The 16,297-nt window shown below is 37.4% G+C and overlaps 1 protein-coding gene and 1 pseudogene across 1 annotated transcript in view; both read right to left on the bottom strand.

Annotated features, from left to right (window-relative positions):
* LOC105466417 (olfactory receptor 8J3) overlaps positions 1-16,297 on the bottom strand; it is a 121,509-nt gene that overhangs the window by 67,151 nt on the left and 38,061 nt on the right.
* Positions 1,336-9,457, bottom strand: LOC139357635 (olfactory receptor 8I2-like; annotated as a pseudogene).

Raw genomic sequence — 16,297 nt, 5'->3', positions numbered from 1 at the left:
ACCACATCTGGCTAATTTTTATATCTTTTTGGTGGAGACTGGTTTTCACAATGTTGGACAGGCCGGTACTGATAAAACTTTTTCAATGGTTATCTTCTATTAACACCTGGGAGAGTTCATTAAACCAGGTTTAAGTCTCTTTTCAAGGAAAGCACCATCTTTCTTACCTCACACACAGGAACACATACATACACATTTTCTTCCTTTAGTGCTGTAGAATTAACAGTTTTCCTTTTGATCTGGAGATGCAAGAATCTCTGTTTATATCCAAAATATTCTAGGAATTATGCTACTGCTAACGAGACATCTACAGTTAATGAGAAATTAAACTGTCCTGTTTTTTATAGAAATATATGCCATGAACAGAACACTTTCCTATGTAATCTAAAATTGTGTTCATACATACATGATCGAGAACTTAACTGTTAGGGGCAAAGGACTCCATATTATCAAGAGATTTCTCTATACTGCCTGGTATCTGTTGTTCCATTAGTGATTGCACTGAAATTATTTCAATCTTTCATTTTTCATTGTGGCTAATATTTGCTTTGTTATTTTTATTTTTTGTTTGTTCAGTTCTGTACTCTTTGCTTTCAGGTGATCAGCTGTCACTAAATATTTTTAGTAAAATTTAACTGTTCTTATTCCTTCATTTTTCATTTTCTACTCTCAAGTTGCCAATAGCTGAGAAAACAGAATGTCAAGTTATATTGTCAATTTAGTTTTTTTTTTAGTTTTAAAAGAAATTTTTTTTATGGGTCCATAGTAAACGTGTATATTTATGGGGTACACATGTGCTGTTCTGATATAGGCATGCAATGTGAAATAAGCACATCTTGGAGAATGCTTTATCCTTCTTCTAAGACTTGATCCATAGAGTTATTATGTTGGTGCAGAAGTAATGGCGGTTTTTGCCGTTTGTTTTTTGTTTTGTTCCGTTATGACAAAAACTGCCATTACTTTCGCACCAGGCTGATACAAATGATCCAGTTACATGATATAAACTGGGCACAGAATAACAAAAATTACATGTTCTCAATGTAGTAATTTTGAACTTGTTTCAGCATGATGGTATGCTCACATATGAATGTTCGGATGCCTCTTATTTCCTTGTACATTTCTATGCCTGAATAATGTATATGCTGAATTGACCTCCAAATACAGTGAGTTAGTGGTCCATATAATTAAACAATAATTCAACTTACAAACTGCAAGACTCTAAGTTCTCATTTAGTTTGTGTTACGCTTTTTGAGGTTACTCTACTATTTTCCTAGTTGTTGGCATAATTGAATTCCTGAAGCCATCCACGTTTAATTGTAACATACATAAATTTGTTATGGAAAAAATTTTCTATGTATGACTCTCAGAAGAGAATTCTTTACATCTTTGTTCCTCACACTATAGATGAGTAGATTCAGCATGGGAATGACAGTCGCATAGAATACAGATGCCAACTGTGCATGGATCAGGGATGATGTGTTATCAAGTTGCAAATAGGTGAAAATCAGGGACCCATAGAAAATAGTTACACCCATGAGGTGGGATGCACAGGTGGAGAAGGCCTTCTGCCTTCCTGGTGCTGACTGGTTCTTCAGGATGGCTGAGATGATGGTGATGTAAGTGACCGTGACGATAAGGAGAGAGCTAAGAAGAGTGAATCCAGCTAAGACAAAGATCACCATTTCTGTGCTGAATGCATCCACACAGGACAGTGCTAGAAGAATTGTGGTGTCACAGAAAAAATGATTGATGCTGGAATCACAGAACATCAAACTACTTATCACACAGACGGATATCAGAATTTGTGAAGCCTATCGCATATGGCATTACTCCCAGCCAGTTGCACACTTTCTGAGACACGACTACTGAATAAGGGATTGCAGATTGCTACATAGCGATCATAGGCCATTGATCCCAGAAGGAAACACTCACTACACACCAATCCAACAAAAAAAGTACATTTGAACAAAGCAGCCAACAAAGAAGATGGATCTCTGATTGGATTGGAAATTCACCAATGCCTTAGGCGTTACAGTAGAGCAGTAAAATAATGTCAATGAATGCTAAATTGCTCAGGAAAAAGTACAACAGGGGTATGAAGCTGAGAATCAATTCTGATTAACATGATCAGTCCCAGGTTTCTCAAAGTAGTGAACAGATAAATGAAGAGAAACATCAAGAAAAGACTGACTTGTAATTCAGGGTGATTTGCAAATCCAGAGAGGATGAAGACAGTTACCTCAGTGAAATTGTTGCCAGCCACTTACATCAACTCAGGCCTTTGACTTGCCTGCTGAATAACAATAAGGAGAGTTAGATCTAAAGGCCCTATAATCAGAATTGACTCAGACTCCAACAATGCAAGAGTTACAAATGGAAAGTAAAATTTAGTGATTTCAAGTTAGTTAGGGATTTATGCATAATTTTTATTTTTTACAAACTGAGAAACATTAACAAAAAAAAAGTTCACAATTTTGTGGACTAAAAAACATGTCTGGAAGGATGTCTAGGAGGAAAGATTGCTCCTGAGATGTACCATTCTCTGCCCCAGTCTATCATCGGGTCTTGCAACTTAATGAAAATAATTGTATCTAATGAACATACCAATTTATCTAATGAAATTAATTCTATCTAATGAATACAGCTATTTATCTAATGAAATTAATTTTATCTAACAAATATAGCAATTTATCTAATGAAATTAATTGTATGATACTCTTAGAAAAAAAATAAAACCCTTTTAGAAAAGGAAGTTCTACAATTTGTGAATTTAATAATTCCTTTGTGTTTCAGTCTTATTTTCTTAACATCTAACAATTACTTCACAGAATTATTCTAGGAACTTGATAAAATCTTAGATGAATATAGCTATTATTTCCTTGGGCTCTGTAAAGCTTTTTATATTTTGTTAAGAAAAAAATAGAAAAGAGAAAACTAGAAACCATCCCGCTCACTTGACATGTTAATGCTAAAACTTCTTATACTTTTATCTCCTATCATGTATTCTTTCTCTCTTTGGGTGAGATAAGACCAAATGTCTTGCTCATCATGAAGGGCATTTTTTTAAAACCTGATGGAAGACGCAGACATTAAAAAATAGAAAGTTTCTCGATGTGAGAAACATGCAAATAATACTCACAGTCAGGCAGATATGCAAATTTTAGGGGAAAAAAGGTAATAAAATTAAATATGCCTGGTATTCAATCATCCAAATGAAACATCATTATCTTCCATTTATTTTCAGGTTTGTTATATTTGCCTCATCTATAATTCTGAATCCCATGAATTATCAACATAATGACTTGGATCTGTTGTTGTTGTTACTGTAGTTACTTAGCATAAATCTCTATTTCCTATATAATGGACCCTAAATATTATGATGTTGATGAAAAAATACTGGTGGTTTTGATGATAATATTGGGTATTATATATATTACCTTCCATTAATAGGATATAAATAAGAGCCAAATTAATTTGTTAACTTGTTGTTTTCGTGTGCATTCGTGAGAATTGAAAGTTTATATTTTTTGCTCAAGCCTGGATTCTTATTTAGAATTAGTCTTGGTCTTAGTGTATTTCTAAAGCAATCCCATAACAAAAGATTTTCTTCTGAAATCTTGTACGTTAAGCAGTATTCTTATACCTGGAACTCTTCCTCAAACACTTAAACTCACCTAATAAAGAGGTTAGACAATTACCATCTTTGATCTCTTGAGATTTCTATCTTAATTGTACTCTAAGGTCTCGTCTTAATTTTTCTGGGGGTATATCTCCAATGTAAGTGTTTGGAAATGTATAATCTTCATTTTTGTGTATTCAGTTAAATGGCAGAAGACATTATTAAAAAATTCAATTGATGTAGCTTTAAAAATCATGTTATTTACATGTTATTGGTAGATGTATACATGAAACATTCATGAAACATTAAATCATTATGAAAATAAAGGTGACATACGATGTTAGGGTATCTCAGATAACCACTGCTTCCCAGATAACCCTCCATGAAACTGAAGTAAGCTTTCCTACTCACTAACTTTGTGCTGTTAATACGTGTTGAAATTATATTACCATCTGTGTCAACAATCATAGATGTGTTTAAATTCAGGCATTCAGTTATTTTTAATTGTGCTCAATGGTATATACATAATATCATTGTCTGATAATACGTATGCCATCTAAGAAAATGAACAAGAAACCCATGGTACAAATCAAACTCATGCTCTCCATTTAATGCTCAATTTATGAGTAAATACAATATTTCTCACAGTTGTATTCACATTATTATCATTTATTTTTATTTGTTTCAGAGCAGCTTCCTAGCCTACACTATACTGTACAGATTCTAGTTTATTAGGTTTGGTATTGACCCATAAAATTAAATTTTTCAAGATGCCCCACGTTACATGGATTATACTTTGACAAAGACTACCTTGGAAGGATCTCTCAGACTTACCTAATTAAATTTCTTTTCTGCTGTGATTGTTACATTCTCCTTATTTCTTGTTTTTAAAGGGGGCTTATTTTTAATTGACAAGTAATAACTTTATATTCATGGAGTACATAGTGATGTTTCAAAACATAATATGTAGTGACCAGGTCATACATACCTATCATCTCAAACATTCATCATTTCTTTGTGTTGGGAATATTCAATATCCTCTATCTAGCTGTTTGACCCTACATGTTATTGTTAACTATAATCATTGTACAGTAGTACAGAACAATAGAATACATTCCTTTTCTCAAGCTGTAATTTTATAGCCTTTAACGAATATCTTCCTACTGTTACATAATGAAACAAGACAGATATTTGCATGGGGAAAAGAAAAATACATTTTTCCTAGCAACAGAAACCATCTCTAATATCACCTGTCACGTTAGAGATTTTTAAAAAGCAATAAAATCTATTATAGATGTGCCATATCACTCACTGATAATATTATCAGGTAATAGGACAAAATAAATGGCATACAGTAGTCCCCCATTTTTTATGGTTTTACTTTCTGTTGTTTCAGTTACCCTTGGTCAATCAGTCTAAAAATATTACATGGAAAATTCTAGCAATAGACAATTCAGAGGTTTTAAATTGTGCATTTCCGAGTATTGTTATAATGGCTCCATTTTATTAGTAGTTATTTGTTAATCTTTTACTGTGCCTAATTTACAAATTAATGTTTATCACAAGTATGTACGTATAGGAAAAAAAGTGTATATTGAGTTTGGTAGTATCTGAAATTGCAGGTATCCTCTGGGAGTTGTAGATTATTTAAAGATAAGGACAGACTACAGTAATTCTTTCCCCCACTACGTGTTCAACTTGATAAAACAAAATTTTGAGAGAATTGGGCTATACACGTTCAACCTCAACTTTTCATCTACTCACTTGTTCAACACAAAATGATTAAACATTTATTAGATGGCAGGCACTATGCTTTGTGTGGGACTACAAATATGAAAATGATATCATTTCTCCTTTCACACTACTTAGAGTTAATTGCCTGTTTCAAGATTCAAATTTTGTTTCAGCTTTTTAATATTCTTATATTTGGTGAACTAATGTGTATAGTGATCACAAATAATTGCTATAGGGGCTATTGTTGAAAATATTACAGGAAAATAGATATTTAATAACAGCTTAACTGAATTTACATTTTCCTATACATCTATTTTGGTTTCTGTCAATCAACTCTGTTTTTACTTTTCATTAACTATTGTATTTTTACTAATGTCAACTTAATCACAGTGTGAACATTAACACTTAAGAAATGTATAGTGATAAAATAATATTAGCTAAACTACAGACTTACTAAATTTCACCAAATTCTCCACTGAAGTCCTATTTTCTCTTCCAGGATCCAATCCAGGGTGCCACCTTGTGGTTAGTGTCATGTCTCCTTAGTCTATTGGAGTCTGTTCCTGTTCTATATTCTTTTATTTCATAACTGTGATATTTTAGTACCTGTCAAGTATTTTATAAGCTATCCTTCAATTAAACTTTGCCTGATGTTTTCTACTGATTAAATTGAGGTTTTTCATGATTGGGAATAGTTCCTGAGAGCCGATCTGTATACCATTTTCCATTTTCTCACAGGGTATGTGTTGATAGGTAATATTATTAGTGATATTAAATTTGATCACTTAAAGTAGTGTGTGCTGGACATTTTTACTGTAGAAGTATAATTATTTCTTTGTATTTGTTAAGTATCGAGGGAAAGCTAATTTAGACTATGTAAATATTCCATGACTACTTTTTACCATTCATCAATGTTTGTTGCTTACAGCAATTATTACTGTGCAATTTTGGTAGAAATTTACTATCTCCCTTACTCTTTCTATATATCAGAATTCTGTAAGGAAGAGTTATTTCTTCCCTATATATTTATTTATTCAGTCTTCTATTTAAATCAATATACACTCAAAATTATTTTACTTTTTTTTTTTTGGTGGGGGGACCGAGTCTCGCTCTGTTACCCAGGCTGGAGTGCAGTGGCACGATCTCGGCTCACTGCAAGTTCCACCTCCCGGGTTCATGCCATTCTCCTGCCTCAGTCTCCCGAGTAGCTGGGACTACAGGCGCCCACCACCACGCCCGGCTAAGTTTTTGTATTTTTAGTAGAGACGGGGTTTCACCATGTTAGCCAGGATGGTCTCAATCTCCTGACCTCGTGATCCGCCCACCTCGGCCTCCCAAAGTGCTGGGATTACAGGCGTGAGCCACCGCACCCAGCCAATTATTTTACTCTTTGTGTTATCTCATACTGACATTTATTCTGTTGCTCAAATCGTTCTAGCTTTGCTAATAGAATCACCATCAAATTGGCTCCTGGGCTCTTTGCTCTTTGAACACGTCCCTGTCTTAAAATTTCATTGGTGTTTTTATTCCTTACACTCTAGCAGCACAAAGTGTTCCAGGTCATCTTGTATTTTCCTGGATTCAGCTCTAAAATTAACCACTTCTCCAAGGATTCTTGCTTTTATGAGACTACGGCATTTGGAAAAACAGGATCTGAACAATGTAATACTACTATATGTGTACTTGTATTTTCCCTTTAATAAGGATTCACACGTTTTGAATATTTCTACATTCTCAACATTGTGCAATTACAACTTTTCAGATAAAGACTTTATGCTACAGTAAAAAATGTTTATATTTGGAAGCCATAATTCTGAATTTGTGTACGAAATCATATGCTTACTTTGTGACCACATGAAAGTTTCTTAAGCTGTCATATCATCAGTGTCCATGTTTGCAAAGCGACAATACTATACCTGCTTCATGTGTCTGTGAATATTTAATTACATATTGTATATGAAGCATTTAGAATGATATTGAGGATACGATAGGATAGATATTTATTGAATACCTATGTTGGTAATACCAGTGACTTTATAATAATCTATTATATTTATACATCCCCATTTATTCAACCATTTTCTCTACTGTTGGGTATGTCCATTAATCATAGTTTTAACATTTTTTTTTGTTTGTTTCTTGAGACGGAGTCTTGCTCTGTCGCCCAGGCTGGAGTACAGTGGCGTGATCTCCGCTCACTGCAGCCTCTGCCTCCCAGGTTCCAGCGATTCTCCTGCCTCAGCCTCCTGGGATTACAGGCGCCCAGCACCATGACCAGCTAAATTTGTATTGCTAGTAGAGACGGGGTTTCACCATGTTGGCCAGGCTGGTCTCGAACTCCTGACCTCAGGTGATCTGCCCGCCTTCGCCTCCCAAAGTGCTAGGATTTACAGGCATGAGCCACCGCGTCCGGCCTTTAAAATGTTTTTTAATGCCCTTGATTTATTTTCTTCAAATAAAGCAGCACAATCCTGGGACTAAAACTATGACTTCTCATGTCACACTACTGTGAGGCATTTTAGAATGGTTGGACAAATGTTTATTTCTGTGAACACAGTCCCTGACCATCAGTTTCATAGCCTTGTTTACATTCACCATTTATATCTTATCAAGCTCCACATTTAATGGAACTTGATAAAAGATATTTTTTACTTACTATTTATCACAATCTCTTCAAGTGTTATTGAAAGCCTTATTTTAAAAGTGTAGTTTTTTTTATAACTGCAATATAGTTTGAAAAATATCTATTTTTTTATCTATTTACTTTTCAATGTCAAATATGCAAGTGTGTGATAGGTAAAAAAACAATTCTATGAAATAATTAACTTCTCGATTTGTTAAACTAATAAAAATTGAGCACTTACTTATGTGACAGTCACTTTTTCCTAGTGTGTTCGGAATTGGTGGGTTCTTGGTCTCGCAGACTTCAGGAAGGAAGCCACAGACCCTCGCAGTCAGTGTTACAGTTCTTAAAGATGGTGTGTCTGGAGTTTGTTCCTTCAGATATTCAGAGGTGTCCGGAGTTTCTTCCTTCTGGGGGGTTCGTGGTCTCGCTGACTTCAGGAGTGAAGCCGCAGACCTTCGCTATGTGTGTTACAGCTCATAAAAGGTGGTGTGTCTGGAGTTGTTCATTCCTTCCAGTGGGTTAGTGGTCTCGCTGGCCTCAGGAGTGAAGCCGCAGACCTCCGCAGTGAGTGTTACAGCTCTTAAAGGCAAAGCAGACCCAAAGAGTGAGCGGTAGCAAAATTCATTGCGAAGGACAAAAAAAACAGCTTCCACACTGCGGAAAAAGACCCAAACATGCTGGCACTGCAAGCTGGGGCGGGTTGGGGGGTGGGGAGGCTGCATTTGTTCCCTTATCTGGTCCCACCCACATTCTACTGATTGGTCCATTTTACAGAGAACTGATTGGTCCATTTTACAGAGAGCTGATTGGGCCGTTTTACAGAGAGCTGATTGGGCCGTTTTACAGAGAGCTGATTGGGCCGTTTTACAGAGAGCTGATTGGTCCATTTTGACAAAGAGCTGATTAGTGCGTTTACAATCCTTTAACTAGACACGAAAGTTCTCCAAGTCCCCTACTGATTACCTAGACACAGAGCGCCGATTCGTGCATTTACAAACCTTGAGCTAGATACAGTGCTGATTGGTGCGTTTACAAACCTTTAGCTAGACAGAAAAGTTCTCCAAGTCCCCACCAGATCCAGAAGCCCAGCTGGCTTCACTTCGCAGTGAGACTGGCGGAGGGACTTTGCTGCATCTAGCCTGGGCACTCCAGCAGCCCAGAAGAAACTCTTCCCCTATCAAGCCCAGCAGGCGCCCAGCAAGCCCAGGCCGCGCCAAGTGCGGGGCTCACCAAGCCCACGCCCACCCGGAATCCGCGCCGCCCGCAGCCCCGGCTCCTGCCCGCGCCTCTCTCTTCACACCTGGCGGCGAGCAGAGGGAGCCGGCTCTGGCCTGGGCCAGCCCCACAGAGGGGCCCTCATGGCGCAGCGGCGGGCGGAAGGGCTCCTCCAGCGGCCAGAGCGGACGCCAAGAGGGCGCCGAGAGGGAGCGAGGGCTGCTAGCACGTTGTCACTTCTCACTAGTAACCTTGGGAGCATGGTTAAATAAGATAGTCATTTCCTTACAGAAACAAACATCAAAAGAGGGGTTGAAAGTGAAAACAAAAAATTGCAATTCATTTTTATAATGCAATGCGTAAGGATAGAAGAATGGAGGAAGGAGCTCAATTTTCTCAAAAGACAAAAATCTTTTGAGAGGTAAAATTCTCTTGAACTCTGAGAATAATTACTATATTGTAGGGAAGATATTCTAAACAAAATGACAGACATATTGATAGTTTAACAAGCTATTTAAATTTAATATATTCCAATTAAGTTAAATGATATTTTCCAATTAAATTACAATAAACTTTAGTGGTTTTGACTAGGAGTGAGATTTCCCACTAGAAGACGTTTGGCAATATTTGCAAATATTGTTGATTTTATGATGATGAGGTGATGTGAGCAAACATTATTGCTATCTAGAAGGTAGATGTTACTTAAGCTGCAAAATAATCTAATCTTCACAAGACAGCCCTCACAAAAAATTTACCCTGTCAGAATGTTAATAGTGCCAATTTTGAGAAAGCCTATGTGAACAATTGCTATTTAATATTGTGTGATTGTTTTATTGATTTTAATCAGCTCAAGCTGGAGGAAAGTGCTGTTCAAGTCTTCTGTAATATTGCTCTTTTCTTCTTTATTTGCTCTCTTAATTATTAAGACTGATATTAAAATTCCAAGTTAAATTATGTTTTTATCTTTCTTATCTGTCAGTTTTGATGTCAGGTATTCTGGAGCATTTGTCATTAGTACATAAATTTATTTTTTATGCTTACAGTTTTTTGTGTGTTTGTTTGTTGAGATGAAGTTTTCTTCTTATTGCCCAGACTGGAAAACAATGGCACGGTCTTGGCTCACTGCAACCTCTGCCTCTCAGTTTCAAGTGATTCTCCTGCCTCAGCCTCCCAAGTAGCTGGGATTACAGGCACGTGCCACCACGCCCAGCTAATTTTTGTAGTTTTAGTAGAGATGAGGTTTCGCCATGTTTGCCATGCTGGTCTCAAACTCCTGAACTCAGGTGTTCCACCTGCCTCAGACTCCCAAAGTGCTAGAATTCCAGATGTAAGCCACTGTGCCTGGCATTCTGGCTTTTGTAGTTGGCAGAATTCTTTTCTCGTTCTTTTTCATCTTTGTGGCCTGATGTTCCTTTAATCTTTGAAGTTACTGTCCTTTGGACTTTTATTTTCTTTTTAATAATCTTTGATACCCTGGGATGTTTGATTTTCTTATGAGTTCAGTCAGCTGGCTCTGACTCTGGAAGATGAGCTCAGCTCATCACTCCTAGGCTGTGTGCTCTAATTGTGAGGGTTTGTATTGTGCCACTGACTTTGTTCTGACTCCTTTAGGTTAGAAACCTGTTGTGCTGAAGGGGTCAAGGTGTTCCCAGTCCACTGGCCCCAATACTGTGATGAGGGGTGTCAGCCAAAGCACTTTGTAAAGGTGGGGGTTTGTGATCCATGCTCACATGTATGTACCAGCAGCTGCAGGGTCATGGTGTGGCGCCCATGCATTGGAAGGGTAGTGATGGATTCACCGGCATCTACGCACACATTTGTGTTGGTGGCATTGGTGGTGGCAGTGGTTTAGTGCAGGTTGGGGAGATGGTTCCAGTGTCTGTACACACACTTGCACTGGCTACAGTAGTGATAACATGGCTGGCTGCCAGTGCCTCAGTGGGGGCAGCATGCCAGCAGGGGTGGATAGGACAGTGGGGTATACTCATGCTGGCAGTAGGATGGTGGGGTACATGTGCACATATGCATCATCAGAGGAGGGTAGAAAGATCAGCCCATATGCACATGCTAGTGAAGTTGTAGTGGGACTTCCATGGGGGCTGTGTGTGTTAGCAAAGCAGCAGGCGATGGTTGTGTATGGGCTGCTCATGTCGGCGGGGTCCAGTCTGCTAGACCTCTTCATTAGTTATGTGTGGCCTGCCAGCAGAGCAGCTATGATGAGGGCCCCCAGAAAGCACCCTGATTGGGTATTGGAGACTGTGCTGCAAGTGGGGACAGCCAGGCGGGAGCCCCAGGAAAGGCTGGGAGACAGGGTGGCACTCAGATAAGGCTGTCCCCATTACACAGATAAGATCTCCCTGTTCTGTCCAGGTCCATAAGTCCCCTAAAGGCTAAAGCCTCCTAGAGGAGCTTGGTGATCCTTGGGGAATGGGTATCCCTGGCCATGCGCCACTGAAGCTCTTGCTGCATGAAACCCTCTGTGCTCTGTAAAATCTGGAGTCCTGCCCCCATTAGTTTTCTAGGCAGCAATTCCTGCCTGTTCAAGTGTCCATGGGGGATCATTGGTTCTACTGCCACTAGGATTCTGGAGGCCCATGGATAAAGCAGGTTGTTCTGTCTATTCAACTCACCCATTCACCAGGAGTCAGTGGGGTCCAGGAGCGGGTCCTAGTCCTCAGTAGTCCTGTGTAGGGTTCTCAGCTTTCTACCTTAGCCCAGTGTCTGCACTTTCCCATTGTCCACTTTCAATCCCTTCTCTCTGAAGATATGTTCAGAGTGTGCCAGTCTTCCCAATGTCTCAGGAACTGGGAAACATTCTTTCTGGCTGTGATCGCTCGACCATCTTGGCTCCCCGTCTATATGGATATTTTAAAATACATTGTTTACCTTTTTGCTACCAAAAAGTTGACTTGTGTCTCTGTGAGAATCTTTTTGTGTTTATCAAATTTAAGTTTGGTTTAGTCTCCTACATCTGCATATCACTGATATTTCTATAATTACAGAAGTTTTTGAAATATTTTTATCCTTTTTACCTTAACGTTTGCTGCTACTCTAACTGACTCTATTAATAAACATAATAGTAGTACTACAAGTGTCCAAGGATTTCTTGATTTAGTGATCTTTTCTTCTATTTTATTTGTAATGGATAATGTCTATTTACCTCTTATTAAGTTGGTTGATTCTTAATTCTGCCGTCTCAATCTTCTGTTGCATCTAACGAGTAAATTTTTCATTTCAGTTATTCTGTTTTTTAACTCCAGATTTTCTATTTGATGCTTTCAGAAAAAAAAAATGTTTTTGATTTTTTTTTAAATTTTCTATTATTATACTTTAAGTTCTAGGGTACATGTGCATAACGTGCAGGTTTGTTACATATGTATACTTGTGCCATGTTGCTGTGCTGCACCCATCAACTCGTCAGCACCCATCAACTCGTCATTCTCTTTTTTTAAGTGATTCATTTTCTACAGTACTCTTTTCTGAAAATTGACTTGTAGAACTGTGAGGAAACAAATTTTTGTTCTTTATAAATTATCCACTCTTAGGTATTCTGTTATAGAAGCGCAAATGGACTAAAACAAATGCTCAGAGGCAGCTTACAGTTCTGCCGAAGACTTTCACTTTCTCCTTTTGCAGAGCCTCAAGTCAGGCATGGTTTGAGCCTCTGGGTTTGACAGCTGAATATCTGTATTTTAAGAAGCCAATTTAAGAAGCCAATTGCATATTATACACTGAACCATGAGGAAAATTTTTCTTAAAATATTACTTCCATACTCAACTCTAAAATCTATTTTCAATGGATTTAATTTCTTTATGGATATTCACTTTTTGTGGATTTATTTTCTCAAGTACTATAAACATGTTTCTGATTCTTTGAAATACTAGCTAACGGTTTCTTTGAAATATGAGTCTGCTAAATCCAACATCTGTGTCCAGTATAGGCAGTGCTTATAGACTACCTATCAATCATATGCAAGTATAGATCATTATTTCCTTTCTGCTTTTCATGACTCATAGATTTGCATTGAGAACTGGAAATTTTGTAATATATTTTAGCACCTCTAAAATTTGATTTTATTTTTTCCCTCTATGATTCTCTGTTGCTGTGTGTTTTTGTTTCTTTGTTATAAAATACCTTGTTTAGAATATGCAGAATTTGGCCACTAATTTCTCTGCTCAGTATTTCCTTTGCATTATTAACTTTTAGCTCGACTTTCTAAGAGTTACCTCTTTGTCTTCCAGGTTAGTGGTCAAAGTTGTTCTAAAAATTTTGATTTCATAAGGCCTGCACCCTCTGCTGCTGACCTGTGCCTGGTTTGGGGAGCATATTAATCTGTATTAGTGTTCAAGTATACCCCAGCATTTACTTTCTTCTGAGTACTCTAAAGTCTCCATTATGTGCATATAGATTGTCAGACAGCTGGTGATGTATAGGATATTGGAATTTTTATCAAATCCCTCAGTTGGCATCTCCTTTCCAGGAACTTTAAATTTCTGGCCAGTTTTCCCTTCTGCTACTTACCTCAGCTATGACCATAACCTGAGGTTAAAAAAGTTGCATTCACTACCATGCATGGATTTTCTACCATTTACTCCAAATCTAATTACCCCCTACCCCCACCTTTAACATGGAAGTTGCCGTTTTTTATGGATAGGCTTGCCTTGAACAAAAAACAAGGTAAAATTATCAGACATGTATCATAGTTATATAATTATACATAATATAATGCAGGTACATAATGCAAAAAGAAACACAAATGTTACAATATTGATACATCACAAATAAAAAGTGACTTAAATACAGCAATGAAATTATAACACAACAAATATGCATGGTAAATACACACACATACACACAAATTTTACGTGTTCACAGGAACACAATAATATAGGTCATATATATTAATAAAACAGTTTATGTCAAGACAGAAAAGAAAAATTTGGTTGAGGGTTAAACAGAATAAACAAATGAAATGCTGCAATACGTAATTAAGAAAAAAAATCTAAATTTATAAACAGATATGATGGTAAGTCACATTAAATAAAAGTTAAAATAATTTATTAATACTAACACATTTACTGTGTTATAAATACTATTTTTATTTTTATAGGTACATAGTAGGGGTAATTATATCCATTTGATATTTGAAGAATAAAAAAAATAAAATTAAACATTTTCCCTGATGAAATAAAAAGGAACAACATAAATGAATAAAAAAGCAACACCTCTCCTTTATGCATTATTTTATTCCATGTAAAATTCTTAAATAAAGTAATAGGACAATGTTGAAAACCATGTCCACTCTGTCACCTTTTTGAGGAAACCACTGTGGATAGGCCTGCCTTGTATATACAGTATTTTTTTCTGTGAGCCTGCACTATAGATACAATATTTTAATCAAGAGTTCTCTGTGGTACAAATGCAAATTTAAGTAAGTGTAAAAAGTAGGTAACAAATAAATTTTAAAAAAATCTCTTGGCCTACTATTATTAGGCCTTAGAAACTGAAGTCTTCACACTAGTGACACATCACAAACTGCATGGTTTCTGACTCAGCCATAAAGTCGGACATACACAGTCCATTTCCCCATCTGCATAATTTTACAAATAGATTTGTTCTCACTGCAGCTCTTAGTAACCTCAGCATAAGATTTTTTTTTTCTTTCATCTTCCCACTGAAAGAAAGGAAGCACTTTATGCCTTCTCTTTGACATGTCTGAATTGCCAGCATCATGACTATTGCAGTATCAGACATCATTAGGTAAAATAAGGGTTATCTAACACAGTTACTGCTATACTGTGACAGTCATCTGATAACCAAGATGGCTACTAAGTGGAACAGACAGGGAAGGTATACACTGTGGATAATTGGACAAAAAATGATTCATGTCCTAGGTAAGATAAAGTGAAAAAGTGTGAGAATTTATTATGCTATATTGAATGACATGTAATTTACAAGGTATGAGTTGTTTGTTTCTGGAAATTAACATTTGTGGAACACAGTTGAATGCAGGTAACTGAAACCATAAAAAGTAAAAAAATAGGTATAAAAGGGACTACTGTATATGATGTTCAGGACTGAACAGGCCCTGAGGCACAAGTAAGTTACATGAAGTAGCAGCCCGATGCACATGGTCCCCACTCCTCTTACACTATCTTCTGTCTCCCAGTCTCCACCCATGTCCTTAGAGTTTCTTATAGTCAGTTGACAAAAAGAAGACTGCAGTCCCGTTTAAAGATAGTTCTGCATCATATGCAGGCACCATCCTGAAAGTGGGCAACTGTAGCACTACAGGCCTTTTCTGGGACATTCCTGATGGACAGAAGTAAAGGGAAATACTCCCTCTGGGCACAACCTTGGGCGGTGCACCTGCTCATGCACTTTGCTTAGAAGGTCATCATGAGAGACTAGACATGTGATAATCATGATTATATATGGATTCAGGGGCTGTGGCAAGTGGTGTGGCTAGACAGTAAAAAAACGTGGGGAGGACATGATTGTCATTATTTTTCAAAGAAATTTAGGGAAGAAGTATGACTAGAACTCTCTGAATGAGCAAAAAATGCGAAGATATTGGTGTCCCAGGGGAATGCTCACCAAAAGGTGACCTCAGCAGAGGAGGACTATAATGTTCCAGTCAATAGTATGACACATTCTGTGGATGCTAATCAAATCAGCCTCTTTCCTCAGGCACCATGTCATCACCCAATGGGCTCACAAACAAAGTGGGTATGGTGGCAGGGATGTAGGTTACGTGTGATCTCACAGAAACATGGACTTCGGCTCATGAGGGTCAACCTGGCCATAGTCACTGCTGAGTGTCCAATCTGCCAACAGCGGAGAATTACACAGAGCGACTAATACGACACCATTACCCAGTGGGAGCAGCCAGCTCCCTGGCAGGAGTTTGGTTACATTGGACTGTTTCCAACATTTAAGAGCAGAATTTTGTTCTTACTGCAATGTATACTTACTCTGGATACAGATTATCCCTCTCTGCAAGCAATTCTGCCAAAACTACCTTCCAAGTTATAGAATGCCTTATGCACCGTCATGATATTCCACATGGCATTACATATAATCAAGAAACCCACTTCACAG

The sequence above is a fragment of the Macaca nemestrina genome, chromosome 12 (genome assembly GCF_043159975.1).
Source record: "Macaca nemestrina isolate mMacNem1 chromosome 12, mMacNem.hap1, whole genome shotgun sequence".
Classification (NCBI taxonomy): domain Eukaryota; kingdom Metazoa; phylum Chordata; class Mammalia; order Primates; family Cercopithecidae; genus Macaca; species Macaca nemestrina.
Note: the sequence above shows the minus strand (reverse complement) of the source record. Positions and strands in the feature narration are given on the sequence as shown.